Genomic DNA, 17084 nt, shown 5'->3' with positions numbered 1-17084 from the left:
TGTGCTCTCCATTACAGTTCAGAGATTGCCTCAATATTCTCCAGAGAACAGAACCAATAGTATATATATGTGTGTGTAAATATATATCTGTATGTGCATCTTAAAAGATTATATATATGATATATGGTATGTCATATATCATATATATATATAAAATTGAAGGGAATCATTTTAAGGCAATGCATTGCTTACAGGATTGTGGGTGCTGGCAAGTCTGAAATTTGTAGGGCAGGCCGGCACACTGAAACTCAGGCAGGAGTTGATGCTGCATTCTTGAGACAGTCTTTCTTCTTTTCTCAGAAAACTCAGTTTTTGCTCTTCAAAACTTTACTTAAAGTCAACCAATTACAGATGTTAATCACATCTACAAAATGCCTTTACAGGAACTTCTAGACTATCATTTGACCAAACAGCTGAGCATGATAGCCTAACCAAGTTGACACATAAAATAACCATTACAGTGATGCTCTCCATTGCATTATGGTGTGAAATGGAATTACATGCAGATACTTTTGAAAATGCACATTTCCAACCTCAGTTACCAGACTTGGCTCATTTAGGAGGTCTAGGATTTGGCCCAGGAATCTGCATCTTATACATGCCCCCAGTAGTTCTCATGCAGCTGTTGCATGATCTGCACAGTTAGAAAACTGCGTCTACCCGTACCCCATCTCCTTTGGCCCAGGCTCCTTCTTTTGATTCAAATGTCCCTTCCTCACCTCTGCTATCTACCTGGAAAATTTCAATTAATCCTCCAGGGCCCATATCAAATGTCACCTCTCTAAAGCTTTCCCTGGTGCACGGTCAACAGCTAAGTGGTGAAGTGCGCAGGCTCTGGAGTCGGACTGTGTGCTTTCTAAAGCTTTCCCTGACGTGTCTCCTGCAACAGACCTGTTCAGAACCAACAGCTCTATCTTTGGTATTGTCTTAGGTTCCTGGGACTGCTGTAACAAGGTACCACAACCTGGAAGCCTTAAGACAACAGGAATTCATTGTCTCTGTTCTGGACGGCAGAAGTCTGAAATCAAGGCGTCAGCAGGGCCACGCTTCGTGTGAGGTGCGTGGGGTCCTGGTGGCGGCTTGCCAGCCCTCCCTGGCATTCTCTGCCTTGTGGCATCACTCAGTCTCTGCCTCCATCACATGACTGTTGTAGCAGTTTGATATTGTTTATGGATTCCAAAAATGGATACTGGATTATGTTTGTAAAGTGGTCTTTTCCTGTGTATTGAGTGTATTGGAGTGTGTATTAGAGTGTATTGGATTCAGAGGTTTTACTTTTACTTGACTAAATGATTAAGGCTTCAATTGGGCCACACCAGAAGGAAGTTAAGTCTTTTTAGGGGACATGATTCAATTTCCTAACAGTATTCCCACACACAGCATTTATCACTGCTATATATATTTGTTTAATGTCTTCTCTGCTAAATCATGCACCTCCACAGGCTAAAATTTAATTTGTTGAAACATCTAAGTAGAATGGAAGAAATAGAGGATACTTTAAATTTTAGTACAACTTTCTCAGCCAAAATGGCATGCAAAGTACAGGCCATTTTTTACAAATCCTTGTAAAAAATAATGAGGTGCTTGAGGACTCTAGGGATGTCCAGGCACTACAGGAGAGACACAGCCTCGTGAAACCAACACCCCCTTGATTTATAATCCCTTTACACATGATTCTTCTACTCCTTTTATTTGAATTCATAATTATCATTTTCCTGGTTAAATGTATGTCTCAGAGACTTAAATGTTCAGATTGTTCATAGTCTGGTTGAGCCCTGAATCCCAGCAGAGTTGCGGCTAACTGCTACTCTTCAGTTCTTTGGATTTGCCCTGGACAACTAATAAAATGATGATAATGGACCAGTTCCATTCCAAAAAACAAGGAGTATCTATAACTGCATGCAAAAGAGTTCCTTCCATCTGTACCATATCTAACTCCCCTCTCAACTTGAAGCAGTTAGAGTGGATATCATCCCAAATTCCTCAAGATTGAGGAATGAACAAACAAAAGGGGAAAGGGTAACCACAGACCCAAGTAGATTTATTGTTATTATAGTTATTATTGTTTGGCAATGGAAGAACTTGTAACATTGATATAAAGATAGTGGTTGCCAGGGATTCAGAGGAAAGGGGGGAAGGATGAATAGGTGGAACACAGGGCATTTTTAGGGCATTGGAATTGTTTTGTATGATATTGCAATAAAGGATACATGACATTGCATGGTTGTCAAAGCCTTTCAAATTATACAATGCAAGGCCTTGTACATAATATGAATTGTAGACCTTGGTTAGTAGCAATGCTTCAATATTGGTTCATCAACTGTAACAAATGTACCATACTAATGTGAAATATTACTAGTAGGGAGAAATGTGTGTGTGTGTATGATATATGGAAATTCTATACTTCTAATGTAATTTTTCTGTAATCTAAAATCTCTCTAAAAATAAAGTTTAATATTACAAAAATAATATTATACTTGGATTTTACATATTTGATTGTAAATTTTCAAATATTTTTTAGATATCCACACACTTGTAAAATTTTGCCCCAAGAACTATTATTTCTCTGGCTATACCAGGCATTTATTTTATGTTATTTTATTATTATTATTATTTTAAGATACATAGATCACACAAAATGTTACATTAAAAAATATAAGAGGTTCTCATATATGCCACTCCCCACACCCCCCACTATTCCCATATCAACAACTTCTTTCATTAGTGTGGTACATTCATTGCATTTGATGAATACATTTTGGAGCACTGCTACACAGCTTGGATTATAATTACATTGTAGTTTACACTCTCTCCCAGTCCATTCAGTGGGTTATGGCAGGTTATATAATGTCCTGCATCTGTCCCTGCAATATCATTCAGGACAACTCCAAGTCCCGAAAATGTCCCCATATCACAATTCTTTTTCCCTTTCTCTGCCTTTAGCAACTTCCGTGGCTACTGTCTCGACATCAGTGATATAATTTCTTCCATTACTAGAGTTACAATAATTCTATAGTAGAATACTACTAAGTCCACCCTAATCCGTACTTTATTCCTCCATCTTGAGGACCCTGGGATGGTAATGCCCACTCCACCTCTAAATTGAGAGGGGGCTTAGATCCCACATGGCTGATTGATGGGTTTCTCCTGATTGCAATTGTAGACTCTTGGTTCCTTGTTGTAGTGGTTGACCATTCTCACGTCCTTGTTAGCTGACTTGGGTAAGTCCAACATACTGGAGAGTAGGTGTTGCAACTTTCCTGAGGCTCAGGGCCCAGCTGGTACATGGACAGTCCAGAAATTCAAGTCTCCTGGGCAGATACCAACTCCAGCACCAATCACAGGTTCAGTAAAGTGACAGAAGAGGCATATGTAGAGAAGTCACATCTGAGTCCAACTCCATCACACTCAGGAACACAATTCCAAAGTAGGGTCCATGGGCAAGATACTGAACTCCAGAACATTCTGCCATGACCATAGGACCTGGGTGTCTCTGTAGACCCCAGGAGCACCAGTACTTGGGGTTGTATCTACTTTGGCTATCTCTGAGATCCTGCTGAGATGTGCATAAGCGCAACCCCTCTGATGACCTTCTGGCTCATTTTGAAGTCTCTTAGGCATATAAACAGTTTGTCTTTACCATTTCCTCCTTTTAATCAAGGTCTTTTCCTAGTTACATCACCAGGTGGTACTTGGTAGTAATCCTTCAGCACCAGGGAGGCTTATCCCCAGGAGTCATGTCCCATTCTGAGGGAAGATAATGTATTTATATATTGACTTTGGCTTAGAGAGTGGCCACATTTGAGCAACATGGAGGCTCTCAGGAGGTAACTCTTAGGCACTGTGCAGCTCTAGGCCAAGTTGAAATTTCAAGAGCACAGGTTCATAAGCATAGTCATCAGTATCAAGGGCCCATCATTGGACCATCCTTCTTCACTGGTTTTTGTGAGGCTCTTATGTTGAATGAAGCAAGCCAGGCATTGAAGGACAAATATTACATGACCTCTCTGATATGAGTTAAGCAAATCAAGCTGTCTTAGAGAGCTAGAGACCAGAAGATAGGCTTACAGGAAATAGGGGGAGAGAGGAAAGTTGTGAGCCAATGCCCACATGAGTGAAATCTATGATAAAGTGGAAATCTATGATAAAGCTGTGCAGTGAAGGGATAAGATGATGGTATTGGGATACTATTGGATTGGGCTTTGCAAGCTTGAGGGGGGCTAGGATTGGGAGGATGGGTCAGATGGTCCATGGAATTGGGAGGAGAGTGGGGGGTGGGGAGCAGGTGAACATGGGAGATTGCAAGTACACGGTTGAACTTATAATTTTGAGAAAACACTTTAGAAAATACAGTAAGGAGGGGTTACAGTTTTAAGGTGTTTGATGGGGGTCATCTGGCACAGGGTGCACCTGGGGCAGGCTCCTAGGGAGTTTGTGAATGCTCTTCTTGTAATAGTGTGTTATATCAGTCAGTGGAGACCCATACGATGAGCCCGAAGGTGTTGCATCTCCATCCTGGGGAGGCCTGATGTTCTCAAACAGAGGGGAGGATGTCTCTTGAGAGCATTGGTGGTTCCCAATGGGGGAAGACAGACTAGTGTGTCAAGCCTCAAGCATAGGACTCAAGTATCTATGAGTCCTGTCATTCAAGCAGTGAAGCTTGGATGTCACTGTAGGCTCCAAGGGGAGGGGGAGAGAGGAGTAGAATAGATGGAAGAGAGGGTAACTGGGGGGCAATGGAAGTGTTCTGCATGATTGTGCAATGATGGATACAGGCCATGCTATATTTTGCCAAAAATGTATAAAAGCATATAGTCTAAAGTGTAAACCATAATGTAACCAAAAATTTATAAAAGTGTATAGACTAAAATGTAAACCACAATGTATACCAGGCACTTAAAAAAATTGGGTTTTAATAATCACACCAAACTCTCCTCCCCTTCTTTAATTTTGAGCTGTCCAGCCTCTTCTGCTACTAGGAAACATCTCACATGTTAGCAAGAACACTGTCCTCTCAATCACCATGTGGTGTCTTTTGTTTCTCTCTTTTGGGAATCTCTGCCAGATATCTGACCTTCAATGTCCAACCAGTCCCTAAGGAGGTCCTGCTAGCTGGTGCCACCTCCCACCTTTGAAGTGTGTTTGGAAAAGGGCAACTATGGGCTCTGTATCAGATCACCTGAATTTGAATTCTCTTATGCATTGTTGAAGCTGCTCAAAAGACTAGTATCAAAATGTTCATAGGGCAGCCACTTAAAAAGAAAAACAACAAAAACTGTCTAGAATAAATAAACAAACAACAGCAAAAAAGGTAACAACCCAAATGTCCCTCAATAGGAGACTGGAGGACCACATTGTAAATAATGGAATGCTACTTAGGATTAAGAAAGAACAAACTACTAATACATACAAGGATGAGTCTTAAAAACATTATGCTGCGTGAAAGATGCCAGATGCAAAAGGCTCTCTTTTCTATGTAAATGAAGTTCAAGAACAGGCAGAACTGATCTTTGGTGACAGAAATCAGAACAGTGATTGGCTCTGGGGTAGGGATTAGGATTGACTGAAATATGATATGAAGGAACTTCCTGGGAAGATCGAAATGTTTTATATCTTGCTTTGAGTGGTTGATACATGGGTGTATATACGAGTCAAGACCCATTGAACTGTGCATTTAAGACCCTTGCATTTTACTGTATGTAAATTACACCTCAATTTTTAGAAGAGTAGTCAGCTGACATCAACAACAACAAAGATTGCATGACCATGAATTACATATCACCAGGCAGACGACTAGACACTTTATAATCTCAATTGGGAGCATTCAAAATGGTACTGTTTCACATTTAGCACTATTTCAACTGTTTGTAAGCATTCTTTGTCTCTCAATAGATAACCAGTTCTTTTTGCCGAGGTGACTGAAGGTCAGGCAAGGCTCTGGTTTCATAAAGGAGTGCCTTCCAGCCCTCTCAGGGCCATCACTGAGCTCCCTTCAGATAACTCCAGAGTTTCCAGTCCTGGAAGACTAAGAAAACTTGGGGCTGATTTCCTGACGTTACTGACCCTTTCGCCATGTCATTTCTCCTATGGAGTATGATTGGCAGCCATCTAGAGGCATCAAATACAAACTACATCGTATTTGGATCTAAGAAATTCAGCCACCAAAAAACATCCCACAAAAGCATTAGGTGACAGAGTTCTGGTTTCTGAGGGTTCAAGCCACAGAGCAGGTTGTTCTGATCTTTGTGATTTCAATAAATATTTTACCTTCAACTATATCTCTCACAACAAAGCTCCTCACACACACACACACACACACACACACACAGAGCTATAAAGAATATGTAGACCTGGAAGCATCAGTAAGTGTGAAGATTAACCAATAAGATTATACATTAGGGAAGCGGACTTGGCCCAATGGATAGGGCATCCACCTACCACATGGGAGGTCCAAGGTTCAAACCCCAGACCTCCTTGACCCGTGTGGAGCTGGCCCAAGCACAGTGCTGATGTGCACAAGGAGTGCCCTGTCACACAGGGGTGTCCCCTATGTAGGGGAACCCATGCACAAGGAGTGCGCCCCGTAAGGAGAGGCGCCCAGTGCAAAAGAAAGTGCAGCCTGCCCAGGAATGGCGCCGCACACATGGAGAGCTGACATAGCAAGATGACACAACAAAATGAGACACAGATTCCCGGTGCCACTGATAAAGATGGGAGCGGTCACAGAAGAACACACAGCGAATGGACACAGCAGACAATGGGGGGATTGGGGGAGAAGAGGAGAAAAATAAATAAAAAATAAATCTTTAAAAAAAAGATTATACATTAATAAGATTAATAAATAGGGAAAACAAGGAATTTCTTTGCTCAGCTCAGTGGGTCTTCATCCTTGGTGCACATCAGATCACTGAGAAGCTTTCTAAAAACTGTTAACGCCTGGAGTTTGGTATGCTCTGAAGTTTGGCAACTGGTCTAAATAAACAAAATCAGTGAGTACTTTGATAGAGAGGTAATTAAGAAACACACACAATGATTTTCAGAAATCTTGATATCATTTTCATTTGGTGGGAGGCAAATGGAAGATGTTCAAATGCAATTTTAGAGACTTACAAGTCCCATGACAAGGATGCCTCAGTGATCAAGTCTGCTTTATAAATTTACTTTGCCTTTTGAGAGAGGGAGTAAAGGGAAGATGTGAACCAGCCATTGTTTGTAGTTTTTTGAAGATCTCTAAAACATAAATATTATGACATTTTAAAGGGGGGAGACAGATTTTTAAAATTTTATTTTTTGATTCAAGAGTGGGATTCAGGTTGGGAAATGAATTTCACTGGAAAATGTTTCCTTTAACTAAATCAACTTGTACAAAAGGCAAATCAAAATAAGTTTTAAAAAATATTTCACTAGTCTGAATTTCTAGATGGTAACAAAGGCAAGAAAAGCTTCTGCAGAAAATGATCTAGCTGACGCTAATCACAAAGCTAATATGCGTCCATGGCTGTTTTCCATCCTAGGGTGTTCTGAGAAACTCTCAAGTGCCATTAGCCCAAACTGACACTTGAGGGCACCCTAAGTTCAAGACACACAAAGATGTGCTTTAAAGTCTATTCTCTGATGACATTTAATACCGAGTCTGAAGGGAAGTTCACAGCAACTCGGACCCTGTGCTTGACCTGGTGAAAAATCAGGAAGCTATGGAAAATGTTTTGATTTTTCTTTCCCCCATGGTTCTCATTCACTCACTGACGCTGAGCTGGAAGTCAACTGTTGCACTGTTAGCTTCAATCCAAGGATATAGACAGTGATTTGGAAGGCCAGGCTCTGCCCTTCACCTCTGAGGGCCAGACACCCAACCACAAGCAGCTAAGGTATAAGGCGGCTCTTGGGCAGTGCCCTAATAGAAGCCACAAGCATGTGCCATGGAAATCCTTTTCTACTATGTCATAAAAAACCTAGCACATTTCCTGCACCACTATTCCCCTGGCTGAGGTCACAGTTTTCAATAAGGCATCAAGTAAAACGACCTGGGAGTCTATTTCTTTCCTATTCTGTTGTTCTAAAAAAGAATCTGAGCATTCTTTCTCTGGAGGGTCCTGTGCAAGATGGGAGCCAGGCTGCAGGGGAGGAGGCAGGAAGGGTGGATGGATCTGGGCATATGGGTGGGAGGTGGTTTCTGAGATGAGGGAGGCCCCTCCTCCAGCAGCTGAGAGAGCCCGAGGGGTGAACTGGGTGTGGCCCTGAGTGAACACACTGATCAAGATTTCACCGGGCAGGATCTCTGGATTTAGTGGGCAAGGGGCTGAAGATGAAGGTTATCTGACGCCAACCCACAATCTGGGATTTGGGTAGGACGAGCTGGTTGAGCAAAGGAATGCCCAGGTAAAGTAACACAGAAACTAGGATGGTGGGACCAAAGGGCAACTCTGGGGCCATGGCAAAGAAGGAAAGTGATGCACTCTTTGAGGACTAGTGTGAGAAAAGGTCTCTGAAGGCAAGAATGAGGGAAAATGACAACCATGTATGTGCCAGGGGCCGTGGCGGACGGGCAAATGGACGGCATGGTGCGTAGTCTCGAGGTCCACTGGTTCTACCTTCGAACCCCTCAATAACTAATAACCAGAGCACAGCAGATTACAGTAACAAATCTCTGTCTGGGAAAACAGCAATTAAATAGGAAAGATTGAAGTTAGGGACATCTCTTAAAATGCAAAGCACTATGTTTTTGATCATTCCTGGCAGGAAAAAAGCTTCCCTGTATATGAAAAAGAGTCTGAAGTCACACTGACTTATTAGAAATTAGTGCAGAGAGAGATCGAGGCACAGACCATTAACTGTGGTCTTTAATGATAACAGGACTGATTATTAGTATTATATTGAATAGCTGTTCTTCCTCTTCCCATAGAACAGAAGGGAAAAGCTCAAAAATCTTTTGTTACATAGACTTTTCTGACAGTGAGTATTATTAAAACTAGTAGACAAAGTAAAATCCATTTGTTGGGAGAAGGAACAGACTTACAAAAACAAAAACAAAGTCAACCCTGAGTGTGTCTCATTTGTCTGGTATGCCCTGGAAAGGGGGAGGAACTGAATCCTGGCCTGCCTAGTATTCTTTTTTATTTATTTTTAATACATTTTTATTAGAGAAGTTGTGAATTTACAAAACAATCACACACATGTGTGGAATTCCCACACAGCACCCCTCCACCAACAAACTCCATTGTTGTGAACCATTTGTTAAGGTAACATCATGAGACTATTACCATTAACTATGGTCTACAGAGTACATTTTTTCCATACTCCCTATTATTAACACAGTACATGTTTGTCATTGATGCAAGAACAATACAGTATTGCTATTAACTATAACCCATAGGTTAGGTGAATTGTATTTTTCCCATACCTTTCCATATTCTCACCATCTTACAATAGTAAAGTATACATTTGTTCTGGTTCACAGAAGGACATTCTTGATTTGTACTATTCACCACAATACTCATCCACCTCTGAGTTCACTGTTATTCAGTCCCTAGATTATTTTCTAGTTTTCTTTCAGGTGACATTTACATGCCTAGACTACCCTTTTCAGCCACAATCCCATTTATAAACCAGTTGTGTTAGCTTTACTCACTATGATGTATTACCACCAATTCTATCCATTTCTACACTTTCATACTCAAGTTAATTAAAATTTCTATGTTAAGCATCATTAGACCTTCTTAGCCCTCCTTTTATCTCCTAATAAACTATTCTCTAGGTTTCAACTCCATGCATTTATTCTTTGTGTTTAGTACATATTAGTGAGACCATGCAAATGTTTGTCCTTTTGTGTCTGGCTTATTTCACTTAGCATAATGTTTTCAAAGTTCATCCATGTTATCATGTGTCCTAATTTCATTTCTTCTTACAGCAGCATAGTATTCCACTGTATGTATATACCACATTTTGTTTATCCATTCTTCAGTTGATGGATGACTTGGGTCATTTCCATGCTTTGGCGATTGTGAATAATGCTGCTATGAACATCATTTTGAAAATGTCTGTTCACATCACAGTTTTCAGTTCTTCTGGATATATTCCTAGGAGAGGAATTGCTGGATCCTATGTCAGTTCTATATTTAGTTTCCTGAGGAACTGTCAAACTGTCTTCGAGACAGGCTGCATCATTTTAAAACCCCACCAACAGTGAAGGAGTGTTCCTATTTATCCACATCCTCTCTCTCTTTTTAAATAATGGCCATTCTATGAGGTGTTAGATGATATCTCATTGTCATTTTGATGTGCATTTCCCTAGTCCTAGTGATATTGAACATTTTTTCATGTGCTTTTTGGCCACTTGTATTTCCTCTTTAGTGAAATGTCTATTTAAGTCTTTTGCCCATTTTTAAATTGGATTGCTTTTATCCTTGATTAGTATGTTCTCTTTATATGGAATGAAAGTCAAACCTTATCAGACATGTGGGTTCCGAATATTTTCTCTCATTGAATGGGCTGTCTTTTCACCTTCTTGATGAAGTCCTTTGAATCACTAAAGTGTTTCAACTTGAGGAGGTCCAATTTATCCATGTTTTCTTTTGTTGCTTGTGCTTTTGGTGGAAGGTTTAAGAATCCACCACCTACCACCGGTTTTGAAGATGCTTCCCTATGTTATCTTCTAGGAGTTTTACAGTTCTACTTTTATACATAGGTCTTTGATCCATTTTGGGGTGATTTTTGTGTACGATGTGAGATAGGTGTTCTCTTTCTTTCTTTTGGCTATGGATATCCAGTACTCCCAGCACCATTTGTTGAACAGATGATTCTGCTCCAGTTAGGTTGTTTTGACAACCTTGTCAAAATTCACATGACCATAGATGTGAGGCTCTGTTTCTGAACCAGCAGCTAGGTTCCCTTGTTTTATGCGTCTATCTTTATGCCAGTCCCACACTGTTTTTACCACTGTAGTTGGGTAATATGATTCAAAATCTGGAAGTAAGAGTCCTCCATCTTTGCTCTTCCTTTTTAAGATGTTTCTGGTTATTCAGGGACCCTTACCCTTCTGGATAAATTTGATAACTGTGTTTCCCATTCCTTTAAAAAATGCTGGTGGAATTGTTATCAGGATTGCATTGAATCTACATATCAATTTGGGTAGAACTGACGTCTTAACAATATTTAGTCTTCCAATCCATGAACACAGAACATTTTTTCATTTATTTAGGGCTTTTAAAATTTTCTTTTAGCAATGCATTGTAGGTTTCTTAATACAAGTGCTTTATGTCCTTGGTTAAGTTTATTCCTAAGTAATTGATTCTTTTAGTTGCTATTGTAAATGGAATTTTTTTCCTGACTTCCTTCTCAGTTTGCTTATTACTAGTGTATAGAAACACCACCAATTTTCATCTATTAATCCTGTATCCTGCCACTCTGCTGAAGTTGTTTATTAGCTCTAGCAACTTTGTAGTAGCTTTTTCAGGTATAGGATCATATAATCTGTGAATAGTCAAGTTTTACTTCTTCCTTTCTGATTTGGATGCCTTTTAGTTCTTTTCCTTGCATGACTGCTCTTGCTAGAATCTCTAGCACTAAATTGAACAACAATGGTGACAGCCGGCATCCTTGTTTTGTTACCAATCTCTTGGGAAAGCTTTTAGTCTTTTACCATTGAGTACAATGTTAGCTGTGGGTTTTTCATATATGGCCTTTATCATGTTGAGGAAGTTTCCTTCGATTGCTATCTTTTGTGGTATTTTTATCAAGAAAGGATGTTGTATTTTGTCAAATGCCTTTTCTGCATCAAGCTATAGAATCATGTGCTATTTCTTCTTGGTTTATTAAAGTGATGTATTATGCTGATTGATTTTCTTGTGTTGAACCACCCTTGCATGCCTGCATGCCTGGTATAAAAATGGCTTGATATGATTAATAATTCTTTTAATGTGTTGTTGATTTTGATTAGCAAGTATTTTGTTGAGGATTTTTGCACCCATATTCATAAGGGAAATGGGTCTGTAATTTTCTTTTTTCATAATATCTTTATCTGGTTTTGGATTAAGTGATATTGGCTTCACAGAGTGAGATTGGTAGTTTTCCTTCCTCTTCAATATATTGGAAGCATTTGAGTAAGATTGGTATTATTTGAATCTTTGGTAGAACTCACCATTGGAGCCATCTGGTCCTGGGCTTTTTATTTTGGGGAGTTGTTTGATGACTGGTTCAGTCTCTTTATTTGTGATTGGTTTCTTGAAATCTTCTCTTTCTTCTAGGGTAGGTGTACATTGTTTATATGTTCCATTTCATCTACATTGTTTAGTTTATTAGCATACAGTTGTTCATAGTATCCTTTTATGGTCTCTTTTATTTCTGTGTGGTGAGTAGTAATGTCCCCATTTTCATTTAGATTTTAATTATTTACATCTTCTCACTTTTTTTCCTTTGTCAGTCTTGATAAAGGTTTGTTGATTTTGTTAATCTTGAAGTACCAACTTTTGGTTTTGTTAGTTCTATTTTGTTCTCAATTTCATTTATTTTTGCTCAGATCTTCATTATTTCACTACTTCTACTTCCTTTGGGAATAGTTTGCTGTTCTTTTTATAGTTCCTCCAGCTGTGTAGTTGGGTCATTGATTTTAGCTCTTTCTTCTTTTTTAATGTAAGCATTGAGGGCCATAAATTTCCCTCTCAGTACAGCCTTCACTGCATCCCACAGGTTCAGATATGTTGTAGTCTTGTTTTCATTTGTCTCAAGGTATTTACTGATTTCTCTTTGACCTACTGATTATTTAAGAATGTGTTGTTTACTCTCCATATATTTGTGAATTCTCTCCTTTTCTACCTGTTGCTTATTTCCAACTTTATTCCCTTATGATCAGAGAAAGTGTTTGCATAATTTTTTTTAAGTAATCAGAAGTTTTATTTCCAAGTTCTTCAGAGATTATTACAAACACAAATAAAATATTCTTTTAAAAAGTGTACCAAATCAAACTAAAGGCACATCATCAAAATAAAATGCTGTGACATTAAGAATTCGTTAAGACTATAACATTTTCACATTACTTTGTTTTTAACCATTTGAATGTTCTGTAGGTAACATTTTTAATATTTATTGAAGACATGGAATAATGTAGTATTTTTTAAAGTACAATAATAAAATAGAAGAACTTAAGACAAAGATCAAATTAGTTTCATACACAGGACGGGGCAAACTCCTACATAATACAACATTAATCTTTCCCAAAAAAGTTGCCAGAAACAGTTCCCATGTTTAGTGTTTAAAAATAAAACAATCTTCTCATTTAGAAATCAAGACATTATCTGATTAGTAAAGGCTATTTTCTCCCTTAATTTTATAGCTGTTTTTCTTCATTTAGAAACTACATTTATGAGACAAGAACAAATTTTGTTACTGTATAAAAAATCTTAGGAACACAAATTACAAATAATCAATTTCTTAAAAAACAAAAGTGTTTTCCTTCCTAAAATGTAAACATCCAGTAAATAAAACATACATGATATTACAGGTATAGAAACACTGGTAATTCACTTACGAAGGAGACATATTCTGGTAGGATTTTTGTTTAAGTATAAAGCACTTCACTAAAAGAACCAGATCACTAAAAGATCTACTCTTTCACCCCATTTCCTTATTTGAACAGAAATGCATCAATTTTGATAGCATTTTGGCTGTAGGACCAGGCCACACAAAAAATATCTAAAAGTTGTTTGGCTAGAGGAAAGGGTTTTCTTAAAACTTGAAGGTAGTTGTTCATCACTTTGTGCTTGAAGGCATTTCTCAATGAACTTCTTCCCTACAGTCTACAGAGTAAAGCACAGGATCTGGACTCCTGGAAGAGGTTGCTCTTGGCTGGCACACTGATCAGCAGGGTGTCCTTGCAGACATTCAGCTCACAGTACTGTTGGAGCTCTTCCACCACCTGGGAGACCTTGATCCTCTCCATGCTGGCCTCTAGCTTGAGCTGCTCCACCAGGCACAGCAGGGCATTCATGTTGGGCCTGGAAGACATGGCAGTGGCAGCAGTAATCATGTTTGTATACTTTTGATCTTGTTGAATTTATTGAGATGAGCTTTGTGACCCAACATATAGTCTATCTTGGAGAAAGAATGTATATCTTGAGAAGAATGTATATCTTGCTGTTTTAGGGTGCAATGCTCTATATACATATATTAAGTTTAGTCCATTTATCATATTATTCAAGCTGTTTCTTTCTTGACCCTCTGCCAAGATGTTCTATCCAATGCGGAGAATGGTGTATTGAAGTCTCCAACTATTATTGTAGGACAGCTATTTATCCCTTTAGTTTTGGCAGTGTTTGCCTCATGTATCTTGGGGCATCCTGGTTAGATGCATATACACTTATGATTATTACTGCTCTCTGGTGAATTGCCCCTTTCATTAATATATAATGTCCTTCTTTGTCTCTAAAAACAGTTTTACTTTTAAAGTCTATTTATCTGATATAAGTATAGCTACTCCAGCTTTTTTTGGTTACTGCATGTGTGGAATATCTTTTTCCAACCTTTCACTTTCAATCTATTGGTATTCTTGGATTTAAGGTGAGTCTCTTGTAGACAGCATATAGATAGCTCATATTTTCTTATCCATTACTCCAGTCTGTGTCTTTTGATTGGAGAGTTTAATCCATTAATATTCAATATTATTACTGTAAGGGCAGTTCTTATTTCACCCATTTTGACCTTTAGGTTTTATCTGTCATATCTTATTTTCACTACTCTTTTTACACTTTTTGTTACTTTTACTGATAAAACCTTCATTTCTAGACTCTCTTCCAAGCCTCTTTCTCCTGTCTTTTCTTTTTGAGCTGTAACATTCCCTTTAGTATTTCCTGTCAAGCTGGTCTCTTGGTTACAACCTCTCTCAGTTTCTGTTTATCTGTGAATATTCTAAACTCACCCTCATTATTGAAAGATAGTCTTGCCAGATATAAGATTCTTGGCTGTTAGTTTTTCTCTTGCAGTACCTTTTTTTTTTTCTTTTCTTTTTTTAGTATCTCAAAACTTCATTGCAGTGATTCATAAAATGGGCAGCATTCCACCCAGAAAGGAGAAAGGAGCTTCAAAGAGTGGTAGAAAGAGCAGGGTTTAGATAGCCAGGCTCGTATCTTGCAGTATCTTAAATATATCATACCACTGCCTTCTTACCTACATGGTTTCTGATGAGAAATCAGCACTTAATCTTATTGGATATCACTTATATGCGATGCATTGCTTTTCTCTTGCTTTCTCAGAATTCTCTCTTTGTCTTTGGCATTTGACATTCTGATTAGTATGTATCAGAGTAGGTCTATTCAGATTTATTTTGATTGGAGTATGTTTTGCTTCTTGGACATGGCTATCTATGTCCTGCAATAGTGTTGGGGAATTTTCTAGCATTATTTCTTCAAATATTCCTTCTGCTCCTTCTCTCTTCTAATCTTCTGGGACACCCATGACACATATGTTTGCACATCTCATTAAGTTCCCTGAGATCTTGTTCAATTTTTTCCATTCGTTTCTTTATCTGTTTTTGTATGTTAATTTCCAGAGGCCATGTCTTCAAGCTCACTGATATTTTCTTTTGCTTCCTCAGATCTGCTGTTATATGCATCCAGTGTATTTTAAATTTCATTTATTGTGATTTTCATTCCCCTAAGATCTGCTATTTTTCTATGTATGCTTTCAAACTCTTCTTTGTGCTCACCTGGTGTCTTCTTAGTATCCTTAATCTCTTTAGCCATCTCACTGAATTTATTAAGGAGAACATCTATGATTAGTTGTCTCAACTCCTTTATGTCACTTGGAGGCTTACCTTGTTCCTTTGACTGGGCCATATCTTCCTGTTTCTTGATATGGATTGTAATTTGTTGTTGGTGTCTTGGCATCTGGCTTACTAGATGTATTCATTCTGTAAGCAGTTTCTCTCTGTAGTTTAGAACTTTCTTGCCCTTTCTGCCTTGCTGGTTGTGTAGCAGGAGCCAAGGATGTAGTTTGTACTGTTAGTTTTGGAGGCTGAAATGCCCAAATTGCTCCAGGGACCAATGATGCTTCTCCCACATTTCTCCTCTGCCAAGGTAAGGGATGGAGCCTAAGCCGTATGTATTAATCCAAGCTGTGCAGGCTAAAATCATCTGCAGTTGCCTGGAGAGAATGATGAAGTTTCACGCTCCTTCTTCTGTTTGGGGTGGACATGGACCTTCAGGTGTGGGCAGCAAATTAAGCTGTGTGGGTCAAAATTGACTGCATTTCCTAGGTAGACTGATGTAGCACTGGCCCCCTCCTCCCCTGCTAGGGGAAGGGATGAACCCTTTGGAGTGAATAGTCTAATCAGTATGGGCCCAAAGAGCCTGCGATTGTCCTGAGAGGCTGAGGGAGTACTGTCCCTTCTACCCTTTAAGGGGTGGGGATGGTACCACAGGCACCCAACAATCTAGTCCATGTAGGCCAAAAGAGCCCACAGTAGCCTAGAGATGTTGCAGAAACACCATCCCCCTCCCATCCTATTGTGGGGTGGGTGTGGAGCCACAGGTGCCCAAAAATCTAGCCCATACAGGTCAAAAGTGCCTGCGATTTTCTGGAGAGGCTGAGAAAACACCAGCCTCCTCCTATCTTATTGGGGGTTGGGAGTGGATCCACAGACACCCAACAGTCTAGTCTAAAAGTGCCTACTGTTGCCTGGAGAGGCTGAGGAAACACCAGCTCTCTCTATCCTATGGGGGTTGGAGATGGAGCCCCAGGTGTCCAACTATACAGTCTGTGCCAGCTGAAAGTACCTACAGTTCCTGGAAAGGCTGATGTAGGTTCCCCCAGCTTCCTTTGGTGGAGGTGGGGCCAGAGCTTAGGCTAGGTCCACAATCCAATCTGGGTGGAAAGAAGCTGGTCCCTACTTTCACTGTGAGTTTCAATCAGCTTGGCTTCCCCTCATGTCAAGGTGGAGTTAATATGGCAGCACTTGTTCCTTTCCAAATTGGACAGGTTCAAACTCTAGCTGTTCTTAGGATTATACTTTAGCCAGCCAAATTAACTAATCAGTAGCTGAAGTTGGTTCCTGACCATCTCTTCCTCCCCCATTTTTGGGAAGTGGAGCTTCCAAC

General features: G+C 39.4%; 1 protein-coding gene and 1 long non-coding RNA gene across 2 annotated transcripts in view; one reads left to right on the top strand and one right to left on the bottom strand.

Annotated features, from left to right (window-relative positions):
• Nucleotides 1-17084, bottom strand: part of SV2C (synaptic vesicle glycoprotein 2C) — a 300901-nt gene that overhangs the window by 70733 nt on the left and 213084 nt on the right. The gene's annotated exons all lie outside the window — the stretch shown is intronic.
• LOC105746887 (uncharacterized) overlaps nucleotides 1-17084 on the top strand; it is a 31654-nt gene that overhangs the window by 6950 nt on the left and 7620 nt on the right. The window contains exon 2 of the long non-coding RNA XR_001119123.3: nucleotides 932-1057. This is a non-coding gene — a long non-coding RNA (uncharacterized lncRNA). The remainder of the gene's footprint in view (nucleotides 1-931; nucleotides 1058-17084) is intronic.

Source organism: Dasypus novemcinctus, chromosome 2 (genome assembly GCF_030445035.2).
Source record: "Dasypus novemcinctus isolate mDasNov1 chromosome 2, mDasNov1.1.hap2, whole genome shotgun sequence".
Classification (NCBI taxonomy): domain Eukaryota; kingdom Metazoa; phylum Chordata; class Mammalia; order Cingulata; family Dasypodidae; genus Dasypus; species Dasypus novemcinctus.
The sequence above is the reverse complement of the archived record's forward strand: the minus strand, read 5'-3'. Positions and strand labels throughout refer to the sequence as shown.